The sequence below is a fragment of the Heliangelus exortis genome, chromosome 3, assembly GCF_036169615.1.
Source record: "Heliangelus exortis chromosome 3, bHelExo1.hap1, whole genome shotgun sequence".
Taxonomy (NCBI): domain Eukaryota; kingdom Metazoa; phylum Chordata; class Aves; order Apodiformes; family Trochilidae; genus Heliangelus; species Heliangelus exortis.
In genome coordinates this window covers 70,048,730-70,062,399 of record NC_092424.1, presented here as the reverse complement: position 1 = coordinate 70,062,399, position 13,670 = coordinate 70,048,730, and the positions used below count along the sequence as shown (strand labels likewise).

At 44.9% G+C, this 13,670-nt stretch overlaps 1 protein-coding gene across 2 annotated transcripts in view; it reads left to right on the top strand.

Annotated features, from left to right (window-relative positions):
• The window catches only part of FOXO3 (forkhead box O3), a 97,921-nt gene extending 84,874 nt beyond the window's left edge, over positions 1 to 13,047 (top strand). For both annotated transcript variants that reach the window (XM_071741211.1, XM_071741212.1), the window contains exon 3: positions 8,777 to 13,047. The gene's annotated coding sequence lies outside the window, so the exon portion shown is untranslated. The remainder of the gene's footprint in view (positions 1 to 8,776) is intronic.
• Positions 13,048 to 13,670: the final 623 nt, after the last annotated feature.

Sequence of the window (13,670 nt, the reverse complement as noted above, 5' to 3'; positions counted from 1 at the left end):
CAGAGCCAAGATGGGACTGGCTGCTTTTAAAAAATTCTAAGAAAATTCAGGAGTAGCAAATTCTTCTGCTCCAGTTCTAAGAGGTCAATGGTTAAAGCAGTGGCACGCTTCTGACATTTAAGTGTTGTTTCAGCCAGTCCAATTTTTGAAAAGTGGTTTTGTAATTAGCAGAACATCACACGTGCTGGGGTCATCTTTGAACAAAAAAATCTATGCAGAAAAGCATTTTGCTGGGAACAGGGATCCCATTAACTTCAAATAGGGCCTGCCCTGAGCAGGCTTCTTGCTCTCTGGGCACACACCAGCAGCAGGGGAGGGAACTTGGAGCTTGTGGCCACTGGGGAGGAGGAGAAGGGAAATCTGGGCAAACCCCACTGGGGCTGTCCCCCATGTGGTCCATCTGGCCACAGTGCCCCTCAAAGCTGCTTGCACTTAGGAGCCACTCCTATGCATGTAGGGATGCTGTGGCTTCTGCTATCTGGAGACACATACAAACCTGATAAATTGCTCACTCCTGGAAATAAGGCTTTTTGGTTTTGGTGGTTTTTCAATGTGGGTTTATATTTTGGGGTTTTATTAACCAAGGAAAAAGACCTATAAAAACCAGGATTGCTTCCGTAGGCTTGTTTTGTGAGTATACAGCAGCTGAAGCCAGGACAGTGGTCTGATCCTGTGGTTTGGATGTTCTTCTGTCAGTGTTTTATATAGATATATTTTTTAGTACCTCATGCTTTGTCATGTGATTCAGCAGCAATAATTAGGCAGAAACTTGCTGTCCCTGCAGATGCCAAGATTACAGGATGACATACTCTCACCAGATGACAGCACAGACTGATATTTTTAGAGCAGCCCGCATCAACTGGTCTCCCCAGTGCTTTCCTCCCTGGATCAGCACCACGCAGGTTTTATTACAGAATGAGTCTTGGCAAATTGTCTTTGTGAAGACGATTCACATGTGAATGAGCTCTAATGATTGTTTAGAGCTGCAGATCAGCGCTGGTCCCCAGACGTGCTGTTGCCTGATAGGTGGGATGGCTACAGGTGTTTGGGGTTTTTTTTTCCTTTCCTTCTTCGGAGCCAGACTTTTAAATAGCCCTCTTAAAAACATATTTTCTTGAAGAAGTACGTAATAAGAGATCCTTTTTTAGAAAGATAGCGTCATGCAGCTGAGGAAAGGTTGAGATCTTTTTTTCATAGCGATTCAGAACTCAGCCAAGGTGATGAACTGACAGCTGGCGAGGTTTAAGTCTTGTGTTGGTGACAACCAAAGAGCACAGGCACAGCATGGGCAGTAGGAGTGCACACATTTGAGTAGTCACATATGTAAATAGCTGGCCCTTCTCTCCTGGCCTGGGGAAGGGAGGATGAAGGAAGGATGCTCATGCAATGGCTCTCTTGGCTCCCAATGCTGCTGGTGCAGAGTGTCCTGCAGGATGCTCCCATCAGCACTGCCCCCGATCAAATCCCACACGGTGTGTGGGGACACTGACCCCGTTCAATCGGGTACCTGCAGCTGGGGGGTGGGAACATGCCACTCTGCTCCAGTCTGTGGGGGCTGATTAATCAGCTTTTCCACTCAGATTACCAGGCAGGGTGGCAGTTGTTGGAGTCTGGCAGAGCAGACATCTGCTGAGTGGTGATGGGACCAAGATGCAGCTCCGCTAACGAAGGCTGATGTGCAGCCATGGTTCTGTCTGGTTACTCCAGGAAAAAAGCCACTTTCCCCGGATGATTTAGTGGAGAATGGCTCACATTTGCATACTTCCTACTGCTGAGCTGGTTAACTTGACCATAGTTTTTCCCTTGCACTGTCTGCTTTTGCAGACTGCTTCTTCTGGCTTTTGTGGGTAATTTATTTCATACAGATATAGAGACAGTTTGGTTCTGTGGCAGGACCCTCCCTCTCTTGCCTTGTCTACTACTTGTAAGTCACGATAGAGGTTGTCCTGCCTTATATCAACATGGTGGAAATTGTGTGACCTGTGTGAGCGTTATTGTCCTGTCCTTTTCAACTTACTGCAGAGGAAAATGAGAAGACTCCATAGCAGGGAGGATGTTTTTAAAATAGGCCTGGTGTCTGGCAGAGAAAAAGAAACTCTCTATAAGGACATTCAGAATAAAGAGTACATGGCACATTTCCATAGCACTACAAACCCATAATTCAGCTTTGCAGGTACCTTTTTACTCTAAAAGGCAGCTCTTGCTCTTCAGATTCAGAAATGCAAGCAAAATCCTTCTCTTGTCTTGCACAGGTGCAGTAGTTTTCCATCCTTTTCTAATCCACAGTAGAGGTCTCATTTCTCCTGAACACCTAGAGAAAGCATTGTTGTTCCAGCTGAGGTACCTTACCCCAACAGAAGATGAATGTTGCAAGCCTCTTTGGCCACCTTCTAGTCCAGCAGCATCCTGCCTCAAAGATACTGTGCTGAGCACCAGGCTGATGTCTCTCAATCAATGGCAGTGTCACTGATGACTGGCAGGATTTCTAAGCCACTCCTCAGGCCCCTGAACAGAAAGCAGGGGATCAAATTTACCATAAGACTGTCAAGTAAGAAGCCTGGAGATGCTGAGAGATGATGTCCTGTGTCTCAGTTCTTCCCTGTTGGGCCCAGGCAGAGGACTGAACCCAGCTAGATGTGATTGTTCTCAGCAGCAAATGGGTATCAATAGTGTTTGTGCTGGAAAGCTGGCATAGCTGCACACTGCCATGTCTGTAGGTGTAAAAACAAGTGTGTCAGCATATGGGCTTGTATGGGCAACAACACAGTGACATACGTCATGGAGTCTGCATGTGCCTGCTCCTCTTGCAGTCAAGTGCAGAATTTCCTCTGAATTTGGTTGTTAGGGATCAGGTCCTGAAACGTTAGGAAAACTGCAATCTATTTTTCATTTTAAGTGTGTGAGCATGGGTGGAACAGTTTGTCTCTGAATGCTTCCTTTTCACCTGTAAAATGGGTAGAAGGGACATTACCCACCTTTGAGGGTAAAATGAACTGCCCAGAGGAGTGGTAGACTCTCCCCAGCAGGAAATATTCCAGATTTGGTTTGATGTGGCCCTGAATAAACTAAACTAAGGCCCTGACTTCAACAGAAGGTTGGACCAGATGATGCTAAATCCCTCCCAGTCTGGACTTTTCTGTGAATTAGTAGACAAGTGGGATATCAGAATAACACACAGTAATTGTGGCACCTCACTACAGTACTGGGCAAGATTCTGTCCCAGGAAACTTATACAGGGTGAGAGAATGATCTGCTGTCTTTAGTTACATTTACTTCCAAAATGCCTGGTTGTCTGCTGTGGTTTCCAATGTTTCTGGGAATGGAAGAGCAGCAATGGGAGGAAAAGAGACACTTCTGTGCTTTACATGCCTGCACAAATAACAGCACAGCAACTTTTTAGCACTAAGTCTTAGTTCTGTGCCAGCGTTCTTCCTCTTTCCATCCTTCTCCTTCACTCTCTCTGCCTCTGATTTTGAGCTGAAAAAGATCTATTTTTATGAGCAGAGTAATAGAGAAAAAGTGAAGTTGCAACATGCCTGAGAGTTCAGGCCTTAGAAAGAAAGTAAGTTGTTGCTTGCTCTTTTTTTCCCCCTTGGGCTTTCCACCCTGACCTCAGCATTGTCTCTCAGCACAGAGCCATCCTAGTGCAGCGTACACTGAGCCTGTGGGGTGTCCCTGTGACACACCTGCCATGGCATCAGGGCTCTCAATTTTTATCTTGCTTGAACAAAAAATCCCATCTTGCAGTTTTGTCATTATAGGGGGGCTAGCCACAGTAGTTGTTTTCCTTATCTGTTTCTAAGCAAATACTGTGTTTTATCCTTGTGAAAACCTCAGGGAGAATTTTAACTTGTACCCACACTGACCAAGTCTTGCTTTTTCAGCCTGCCCCCATTTTGGAGCAGAAGCTATACTGCTGGTGGCAATGACAAATCAAGGGGCAAAGGCACTGGATCAAATGTACATCTGTCACTAAAAGACACAAGTTCAAATGTTCAAAATGTTTGCATCCCCGGTCTCTGGACAATAAAAGGAGTTACTGGGATTTCCTGATTCTGAGAAGTAATACGGAGTGGTAGCGAGGGAAAACACTTCTTTTATGGACCTTTGAGTGATATTTTTCAAGATGCAGTCCACTCAATAATCCTTCCAGCCAAATCAGGAGGTCCTTGGGAAGCTGTAGTACAGAGGTGTGTGTCAATACATGCAATGCTACAGGCTTGGGGAAGAGTGGCTGGAAAGCTGCCAGGCAGAAAAGGACCTGGGGTTGTTGGTTGGCACCCAGCTGAATGTGAGCCAGCAGTGTGCCCAGGTGGCCAAGAAGGCCAACAGCATCCTGGCTGGTATCAGGAACTGTGTGGCCACCAGGAGAAGGGGAGTGATGGTGCCCCTGTATTTGGTACTGGTGAGGATGCACCTCAAGTACGGTGTTCAGTTCTCAGCCCTTCACTACAAGAAAGACATTGAGGTGCTGGAGTGAGTTCAGAAAAGGGCAACCAAGCTGGTGAAGGGTTTAGAGCACGAGTCTTATGAGGATAGGCTGAGGGAACTGGGGTTGCTGAGCCTGGAGAAGAGGAGGCTGAGGGAGAACCTCATTGCTCTCTCCAACTACCTCAAAGGAGGTTGTAGGGTGTTGGTCTCTTCTCCCAAGTAACAAGCAATTGAACAAGAGGAAATGTCTTCAGGTTGTTCCAGGGGAGGTTTAGATTGGATATAAGGAAAAATTCATTCACTGAAAGGTTGAATCTTCACTGAAGAAAGGTTGAAACTTCACTGAAAGTTATTGAATCAGACTGTCCAGCGAGGTGGTATTTAAAGACATGGTGCTTAGGGACAATGGTTTACTGGTGGATTTGCAGTGCTGGGTCAACAGCTGAACTTGATGATCTTTGATGAACCAAAACATTTCTATGGTTCTATTCTATGACAGTGCAGTTTTTCATACCATGGTTATGTAGAGGAGCACATAACCTTTAACAAAAACATGTATGTGCTTGATTGTTATGTTAGCTTACTGATAAACTTCTCACCAGTACACATTATCTGTGCCTCACTCCTGGGCACCATCAATGCTTCACCTTTCTATTTTGAAGAAATTTCTAGTGCTGGGTAATTGGCAGCAATGGGAATCAAAGGGAGAAAGCAACAGGCAGCTTATGATTCTTCAGAGCTTCTCTGACAGAGCAAGAGCTGGCATGGGGCTTGGGAGACAGCCATGCTGTTAAGTGGTGGAATGATGTGAGAGAGGGGTGAGGAAATGTTGTTGCTTGAAGGGAAATTGCAAACAACAGCTTGGTCACAAAGCAAGAGTGGCATTTGTAACTGATCAGGAGAAAGGCAGAGGATGGGAGTGCTGAGAAAAGGACAGAAGAAAGAGACATCTTGTCTCCCACATAATTGCTTGCAAGCTGAAGAAATTGAAAACACAAGTTTTTGCTTTTTCTTGTATTTTCTTCCACCAATTAAGATAAACAGATGCAGCACCTAGGATTCAAAATGTCTGTAGAATGTGACAAAGTGGGAATTCATCCTCACCCCTCATTTAATACTTTTTCTGTTTCTGTTTTAAAGTCATTATTTTGACCAACCACATGCATAAGCTATAGTTTGATATAATGGTATAGATTCTTCTGATGTCCAGCAGATGTATCTTATTCCAACCTTCTGTAGCCAGAGAGTCAAAACAGCCATAGTGGCATTGCCTCCACTTTCTGCATGTGGCAGAGCCCAGGGATCAACTTGGTTGAGAGGACTTTACTTCGGGAGAAAGCCTTCCCTTTCTTCAGAAGGTCTGAAGAAAAGACTGAGAATACAAAGTCTAAGTAACTTTGGGAGATGATCTTAAAATTCTTCCTTTCTTTCCATTCCCTGATGGTTGAAAATGGGCTCCAGGTTGGGCAGAGGAGCTTTTCAAGGCAGAACTGGATTTTCCAGGGAGTGGCTTAAGAAATACAGGCAGAGGATGTTTACGGTAGTGCTGTTTTTGGAAGTACCCCCAGCCTAAGAAACAAGAAACTATGCCACCTCTAAGACCCACTGGCCTTTCTAGAATTCAAGTATCCCTTCACCTCTGTTCTGTATACCTTTCTCATCACTCCCTGTGTTCATACCTCTGCTGATTTTATCCCCCCAAACAGGACCCAATAGTAAAGGCCAGGGAAAAGGGTAAAATGCTTCACCAGGAGAGCCTCATGTTACCCTTAGAGAACAGCATTTTCCTGGCTCACCAGAGGAGAAACCCCCCCTGCCTCTGCAGCTTCAGCTTGACATTCCAGAGGATGTCATCCTGTAATCTTGGCCATCAGGAAGATCTCATGGTGGCTCAGAATGTGGCTGGAGATAGTTGGGTGCAGGGAGAGAGGAGGAATACTGGGGAGTTGTGGTTAAGGACCACTGATAAATGAAGATGTGACTGGAGTTCTTTCTTCCCTGCCTGGTAGTTTTCTTTGCTATGAAGCAGAAGGTGCTCACTCAGGGTCAGCAGAGGCTTTTCCTGTCGAGACAGAAAGCGAGAGTGTGTGGGTCTCTTGCAGACTATAACAGGGTAATTTAAAGGCAGGCAGGTTAAGACTTTGATCTACTTCTTTTCATTTTCTAATCCATTTGCAAAGTCTGTGTAAACAGAGCTGTGAAAGTGGGGTGTGGTTTGGTTCTGCTGTGAGCAAAATTCACCACAGCTGTGCTTCTGTCTCCTAAATGTTGGCACTGTCCAAAGGATGAGTGTCCTCAGGAAAAAAATACCATGCAGTGTCACTTCCACAAATGATGCTCATCATCATCCAGCATCCAGTTTTTTCTCTTGTCAGTTTGTTTCCTAGTATATTTCACAGACATTTTCCATTTAAACATTAAGCACTACTCTGCTACTTCATCAGGAGTATTTGTACCCATTCACTTTTGATTAATGGCTCCATTCAAAGTCAGCAAGACCTCTTAAGTGTGCTGAAGCCTGTGCTCAGTGTAACTGGTGGCTGTGTAAGAGTGAGCCAGCTTGCTGGGCTGCAGCACGCAGGACCTGAGCCTTGAGATGAGATTGTGCTTTGGGAAGTCACCTGTTGCCAGATGCTCTTGGTGCTAAAGCTTTAAGGAGAAGCAGATAGAGGGGCATGCACTCGTTTGAGCTGCATACAAGCCACTAGTGAGGTTTTACTGGGGGCTACCAGGCCTCCCTGTGTGTCTTCTGCTGACCCTGTTGTGGGCCATGAGGACACACTTACCAATTGGAGTCGTTGCCAGGCAGTCACATTAACGAATGTTAAGCGTTAATTTGCCCTTTGAAAATGGAGAAATCAATATGTTGATCCAGTCAGAAATCCCTTTATTCACCAAACAGTCTACCCCAAACCCCTCCATATAATTAAGGCTAAAGCCAAATTTTGTTTGGGTGAAATGCACAATCTGCTCCCTAAGCTGTGCTGAATGAAGTTCTCCCCTAATGGCTCAGGGAGCAGCTGTCATGCTGTTGCTCTAATAACCATGAGACAAAATGATTAAATTTCCATCAATCATTTAGCATTATCAGAATAGGTCATTTTAATAAAATGTTATCATAGGATCAGTGCCTGGCACCTTAGAAAAGAGAGAGGCAGTGATGGAGTCATCTCGTGACAGCCTTTGAGTGATCCCCCTTGCAGGAGATGCTGGTCCAAATTAATCCAGCGGTCCCCCTAAATCCACCATTTTTCATGAGGTTGCCTGATACCAAGGTCTTTTGAGAGGAAAGACATTCCTGTAATCAAATCAAATGGCTTTCAGCAAGTGTCCCCTTGTATTTAAAAAGAAAAAAAAAATCAATCATTTATCTATGGGAAAATCCTCAACAGGTTTTAAGTGATGTGGGGGATTAAATCCTGGTTTCAGAAGCCATTTCAGAGCCAGAAGTTACTTGCTCATCAACACAGATGGCTACCAAATGGGCTTTCTGAAGATGTGAAAGGATTTCATGGGAATGTTTACATGTATGTGTAGATGCACACTTTGCAACAGCCCACTTGGTGCCTGCCTTGAAGTCACTGAGTGCCTTTAAAAACCTCTCCCCTTGGCCCCTTTGGTTGAAATGTTCATCTGATTTTAGTGCTTTACCTACTTACCCTGTCTGTTTGTAGGCATCTCCATGCTGCATCCAAGGTATCTTTCTAGGGTCTTTCCCTCTGCAGGGAAGTTTCATGGCTACAGAATTAATTGGACCCTAACCCTTGTTTTCCAAGCTGAATGAAGTCTGTTTATGGTGTGTCATACAAGGAGGGAAATGGAGAACCCCAAAGTCCAAACTGAAATTCGTAGCTTCTTGCTGCTTCTCTTGAGCAGCCTCCTTCAGCTGTGCTTCAAGGGTGGTGGTTGATGTCAAATGCTGATGGAAGATTTATCCAGCCTTTTGGTGATGATGAGAAAGGGTGACCGTGCAAAATGGAGACAAACTGGAGGATCCTTCCATGCTTCACCTGGAAATATGCTTAACAAATGGCTGAAGCACCGGGTTACTGGAAATCAGACTTGGCCATTGTGGAGAGAGGGCTTTTTCTTTACTTATTGGGAGCAGCTATGCCAGCAAAGTACACTCAGACCTTGGCAAGAGAGAAACATTTTCAGGCAGGGTCATGATGCAACTTGTTCCTTCCTAAAAGTTTGAAGCTTCTGGGTGCAAACAGATCAAAATTGCTTGTCAGTGGAAGCTGTTGTTGGGTTTAGAGGTTTGCCTGTTCGCCTTTTTTGTTGTGGTTTTTCCTACCTGCAGCAGTCTCACTGTCTTTTCTTCTTTTTTCTTCTCCCTCTACAGGCCCTCAAACTGACATGAGATGTAGAGAAGAGAACCCTTTGCCAAATCTGCTGTCAGCAAGTGGACAGTGATACTGTTTACAGCTTACGACCTTTGTGAACCCTGCATTATTTTCCTAACAAAGCAGACTGTTAATAGGCCCCATACTGGAGTGAAGATCCTCCTTTTTTTCTTTTTTTTTTTCTTTTTCTCTTCTTCCTTTTTTTTCTTTTTCCTCTTTTTTGGGGGGGAGAATTGAACTTTTTCTGAAGTATGCAAGATCTTCCTTTTCTGGGATGGCTAAGCACCTGCTGTGGAGACAATGTTCAGCACCATCCTGTGGAGAACACACTGTGTAGCCTTTACAGTAGTTACTTGTCAATGAGTATGTGGTGTTTCAATATATTAATGGTTTATGGGATGTTTTAAGTTGGCTTTTCTTTTTGGAGGTTTTCCCCACCAGCCCACCCTCCCTCCTACGACCTCCAGTTTGATTTCCTTAGATTTTTGACCATTTTTGCTTTCTCTCCCTGGGGAATCTGAAGTACTGCACACACACAAGGAAACGACCATAACCCAGCACTGCTCAGACCTGAGGTTTTCCCAAAAACACAGCGTTTCTCACCCCTATCAGCCACCTGAATTCCGGGAAGATGTGATGTGTGCAGTCTGTTGGTTTGTTGAGTTGATTTCGTTTCTTCCTTTTTTACTCTTTCCTTAAATTTAATTGTACACCCGTTTGCCACAAGCGTGCAGACCTTGGTTGCAAAACTGAGGGAAGGAGGTGATGTTGCCTCTTGGCTGGTGAGGAGGGGCTGGCAGCAGGTGCCACTGCCTGCACGTGTGCCGAGGCAGGAGCCCGTTTGCTGCCCCGCCGGAGCAGGCTCCCCTCCTGCCTCGTGTTAGCAAAGCTGCCCCGACTGCATCAGCGAGCTGGGAAGGAGTCATAAGCTGAGCTGCCAGAAAAGTTGAGCATAGCAGCCTGGAGAGATGTGTTTGAACAAGTGAAAATGAAGGGAAATGCACCGCTTTGCAGAGAAGCTGAGCGTCGAGGCTGGGGATCAGCAGGCGACTCGCAGTGGCAGTGCCGGGGGTTGAGGCAGAGGTGTTTGCAAAGTGTGTTACTGCATCAGTGATCCTTTTTTTGTTTTGTTTTGTTTTGGACATAGCCTTGATTATTTTTTCCTTCTCGTTATATATAGTCCGTTGTGGCAGAAGAAGCAGGAGAAGGAATGGCAAGGTGACAGTATCATGCAGATGGCTTTTCATATGAGCATAGATTTTAACAGGACAAATGACACTGAAAGACAAGGCAGTTTTATATATTTTGCTTCTAAGATTTTCTTTTGTAAAATGAATAATGACTAATAATAACAATGAATAAAAGGTATGGTGCTGTATAGATCCTCTCTATAATCTGGGAAGTTTGATTACTTTTTATTAGTACATTGCGGGGGGGAGGGACACAAAAAAAAGAGGGGAAAACACCAATGGTACGTAGGAACTCGGTATGAAGAGGTTCTGAATAGGACAGTGTATACATAATTCTCCAAAGCGATATATGAAGTTTTTTTTCTTTGCATAAAAAGCATTATGCATATAAATATATAAATATATTTTATTATGTACAGAAATGGATCATTATGCATGGATGTTAGGAAAACAAACTAGCATTTTAACCCAAAGTCTCAATGCATGAGTTCCCACCGACCCGTGTCCCATGCAATGTGGAGTGACTCCCTCTCGCCACTGCCACCGCACACGCACAGTCACACACACACAGACACACACACACAGACACACACACACAGACACACAGACACACAGACACAGACACAGACACACACACACACACAGCATCCGTGGGCCTTTCCTTGCTCCTTACTTTCCAGGTCCCTGAGGTGATACTTGGTGAAACAACAGCTCCTAGTGTGATGGAAGCTTAGTTTTTGTATCATAGCTCCCACGCTGTTCTCTCATGCAGATGCACCTCTTGGTTTCTCCCTGCAGTTATCACTGTGTAGGCTCTGTGCAGTTGTGGTTATTGTAGCCCTGTAACATATCGACTCTTCCAAGCAGCCAAGGGTTTATCATTCGCCTTTAAAAAAAAACTTCTCTTTTCTTTCTAGCCCAAGGTGGTCTATTTGTCAGTGTGGGGGCTGGTTTATTACATTTATTGGAGTTAGCCCAGCTCTATCAGCAGCCAGCTACCCAGGACACTTGTGTGGCACAGCAGTCGCCTGGGCTAGAGGCCACTTTGCTTTTCGGAGTCCAGTCCAGCACCTTTTACCAGAACTGGTCAAGAGCTGTCTCATCAACCTCCTCTGAGCATGTAGCATTAGCTCTCAGCTCCCCAGTACACCCCAAAATGTGAGTGTCCTGTGCTGAAGAACTTCTCTCTGGTGCTCCTTTCACCGAAGCTCCGCCACGGCTGCTGCCCTGTGGTTGGGTTTGTTCCCTGCCCTGTGGTTTTGGCTACCAGCAGAGCTCACTCAGTTGCCCCCATGCTGGGGTGCAGCATTTGGTCCCTGCACGGATGACCTCTCTGTTGAGATCCAGGGTGCCTGCCCAAAGACCAGGTTGCTGACAGCACCATTAGGGCCTGACTTGATAGTATGGCCAAAGTGACCATAATCCTTTTTTTTTTTTTTTTTTTTTTTAGCTTGGTAAGGATACAATTGTTGTCAAAAGCAAGGGAAGGCCCCGTTAGCTTAAACCAAATGGAGGCAACTTCTGTCCCACTACAGCAGCCCACCCCCTTGAATTCAACAGAGCTCCCACTGGCAGGAATGAGAGAAAAAACTGTGGTCTGCTCTGTTCAGAAAATGGAGAAAAAACACTTGCTTTAGAGATAGCCCACCAATGGCGGAGAAGTTTTTTTTGTTTGGTTGTTTTTTTTGTAAAATTAAAAGTATTAGCATCTGAAAGGCTAACCTGCCTCCCAGCAATGTCAAGGAAAGCATTTCCACTGGCTTGACTGGGATTCCTTGGGCCCCTGCTTTGGAGAACATGCCAGCACGTGCTGAAGAGAGGTGGACTTGGCCAACCTTTTCTGTTCTGTTTGGTTTCTGTTGCTCATTTTAGGGGCCAAAATTTTCAAATGAAAGTGCCTGGTGTTGGGGACTCCAGCATGGTAGCAGGGGGTGACCTACTCTGCCCTCACCCCTTCTCAAAGGAAGGAGAGGTGCTGGGTCCTCCCAGGCCCAGGGGAAGGCCACTACCCTGTATGCTTGCCAAGATGCCCAGCAAGCACCCTCCTCTCCAGAGGTGCTAAATAAATCTTGCTGAATTCAAAGGGCCACTTACTTAGGTGTCAAAATACAGGCTTGAATGGCTGATTTGGGGAGCCCACCTTTTGAAAATTTGGCCTTTGAACATGTTTATGCCTAGAAGTTTTCCTTCTGAAACCATGTAAAACAGACAGAGGTCCAGAACAACTATGTAGTTATCATATAAACACTTGGTTTAAATAAAAGGTCTAAAAAGGTGACATTTATGCAGTTCCTAGTCACAGGTTTGGGGCTTAATCTAATGATTTTGTAAAAAAACTTTCTCTTGAGAATAATCAGATAGTGGAACACTGCTTAACTCCAGAATTTTTTTTGTGCCACCACTTCAAAAAGTTACCTTTTAGGTCATTATTTCTCTCAGATGATGTCATTGCTTGGCAATCAGTGTCCTGTGTTTCTAGTACATGATAAACCTTAGGAACTGCCAACAGATGCAAAGGGGGACCAGATACATTTCTTTACTATGGGTTGGAGAAAATGGATTGTGCATTTGGCTTCACATGTTAAACTTTTTTTTTTTAAAAAAAGTTGCATGATTGGAAAAAAATATGTATACAGTATCTGTAAAACTGTTTTATCTGTTTTTGTTTCAAGCCATGTAAATTGGAAGAATATTAAATCCACAGCCTTATCGCGCATGGCCGTCTTTACATACCGGAGAGCTGAACAGTTTATACTTTTCATTTGGGCTATCTTGTACTTTCATTTGAAAGCAGACACTCTCATGTTGCAGTCTTACTGAGGATTTTGTATTTAAAAAAAAAAAAAAAAAAAAGGAAAAAGATGCTGCCCTGGAGGAATATACTACCTTACTACACAGAGGTTGGAAGGAAGTTTGTTTTGGAGCAAAACCTGCCCCTTTCCAAACAAAGTAGAGATGCAGTGCTTACTCCACTTGGTGTTAGTAGATATTGCCTTGTGTATTCCATTTTAAATTGTAATCTAGTTTGTAAAAGAGATGGTGACGCATGTAAATAAAGCATAATGGATCTCTACATTGCACTTCTGCCTTTGCTGTGTTTTATTGTGCTGTAGACAGACATCTAAAGGCAGGCCTAGGGGTGACTTCTGAGCAGCTCGTGGGGGGGATGGAGTCTGGGGAGGGGGACTGTTCCTGCACCTGCTGGAGTCTGTAAACACAGACTTACATGGCTCTCTGCACTTCAACCCTACAGTCAACCCAGCATCATTTTGGTGGCCAAATAAACCCCAGTGGGGATGATTTACTAATGCTAAAAATCACAAAAGTTAACTTGATTTTGGGGGGCAGGGGGATTGGCACCTGGGATGGTGGCTGCACCCTGAGGCTGCAGCCCAGCTCACCCATCCTGGGGGGCCCAGCAGCCCGACTGCTACACCCCATGTGGGCTTGGCTGGGTTTCAAACTGCCTTTAAAAATGCCTGGAGTGCTTGAAACCTCCCGATGGGGATTTGGGATAAGAAAACCAGCAGCCTGGCTCAGCAGAAAGCTGTACCAAGGGCTCAGGCTGAGGCACAGGGCTGAGAAATGTGAGACCTGTCGGCAAAAATACCTTCTCCCATCCTGCCATGAAGCCACAGGTGGATATGGTTTTTTTGGAGTTGTTTCTCAAGACCAAATGGTGTTTTAAAAGAAAATAGGAGCC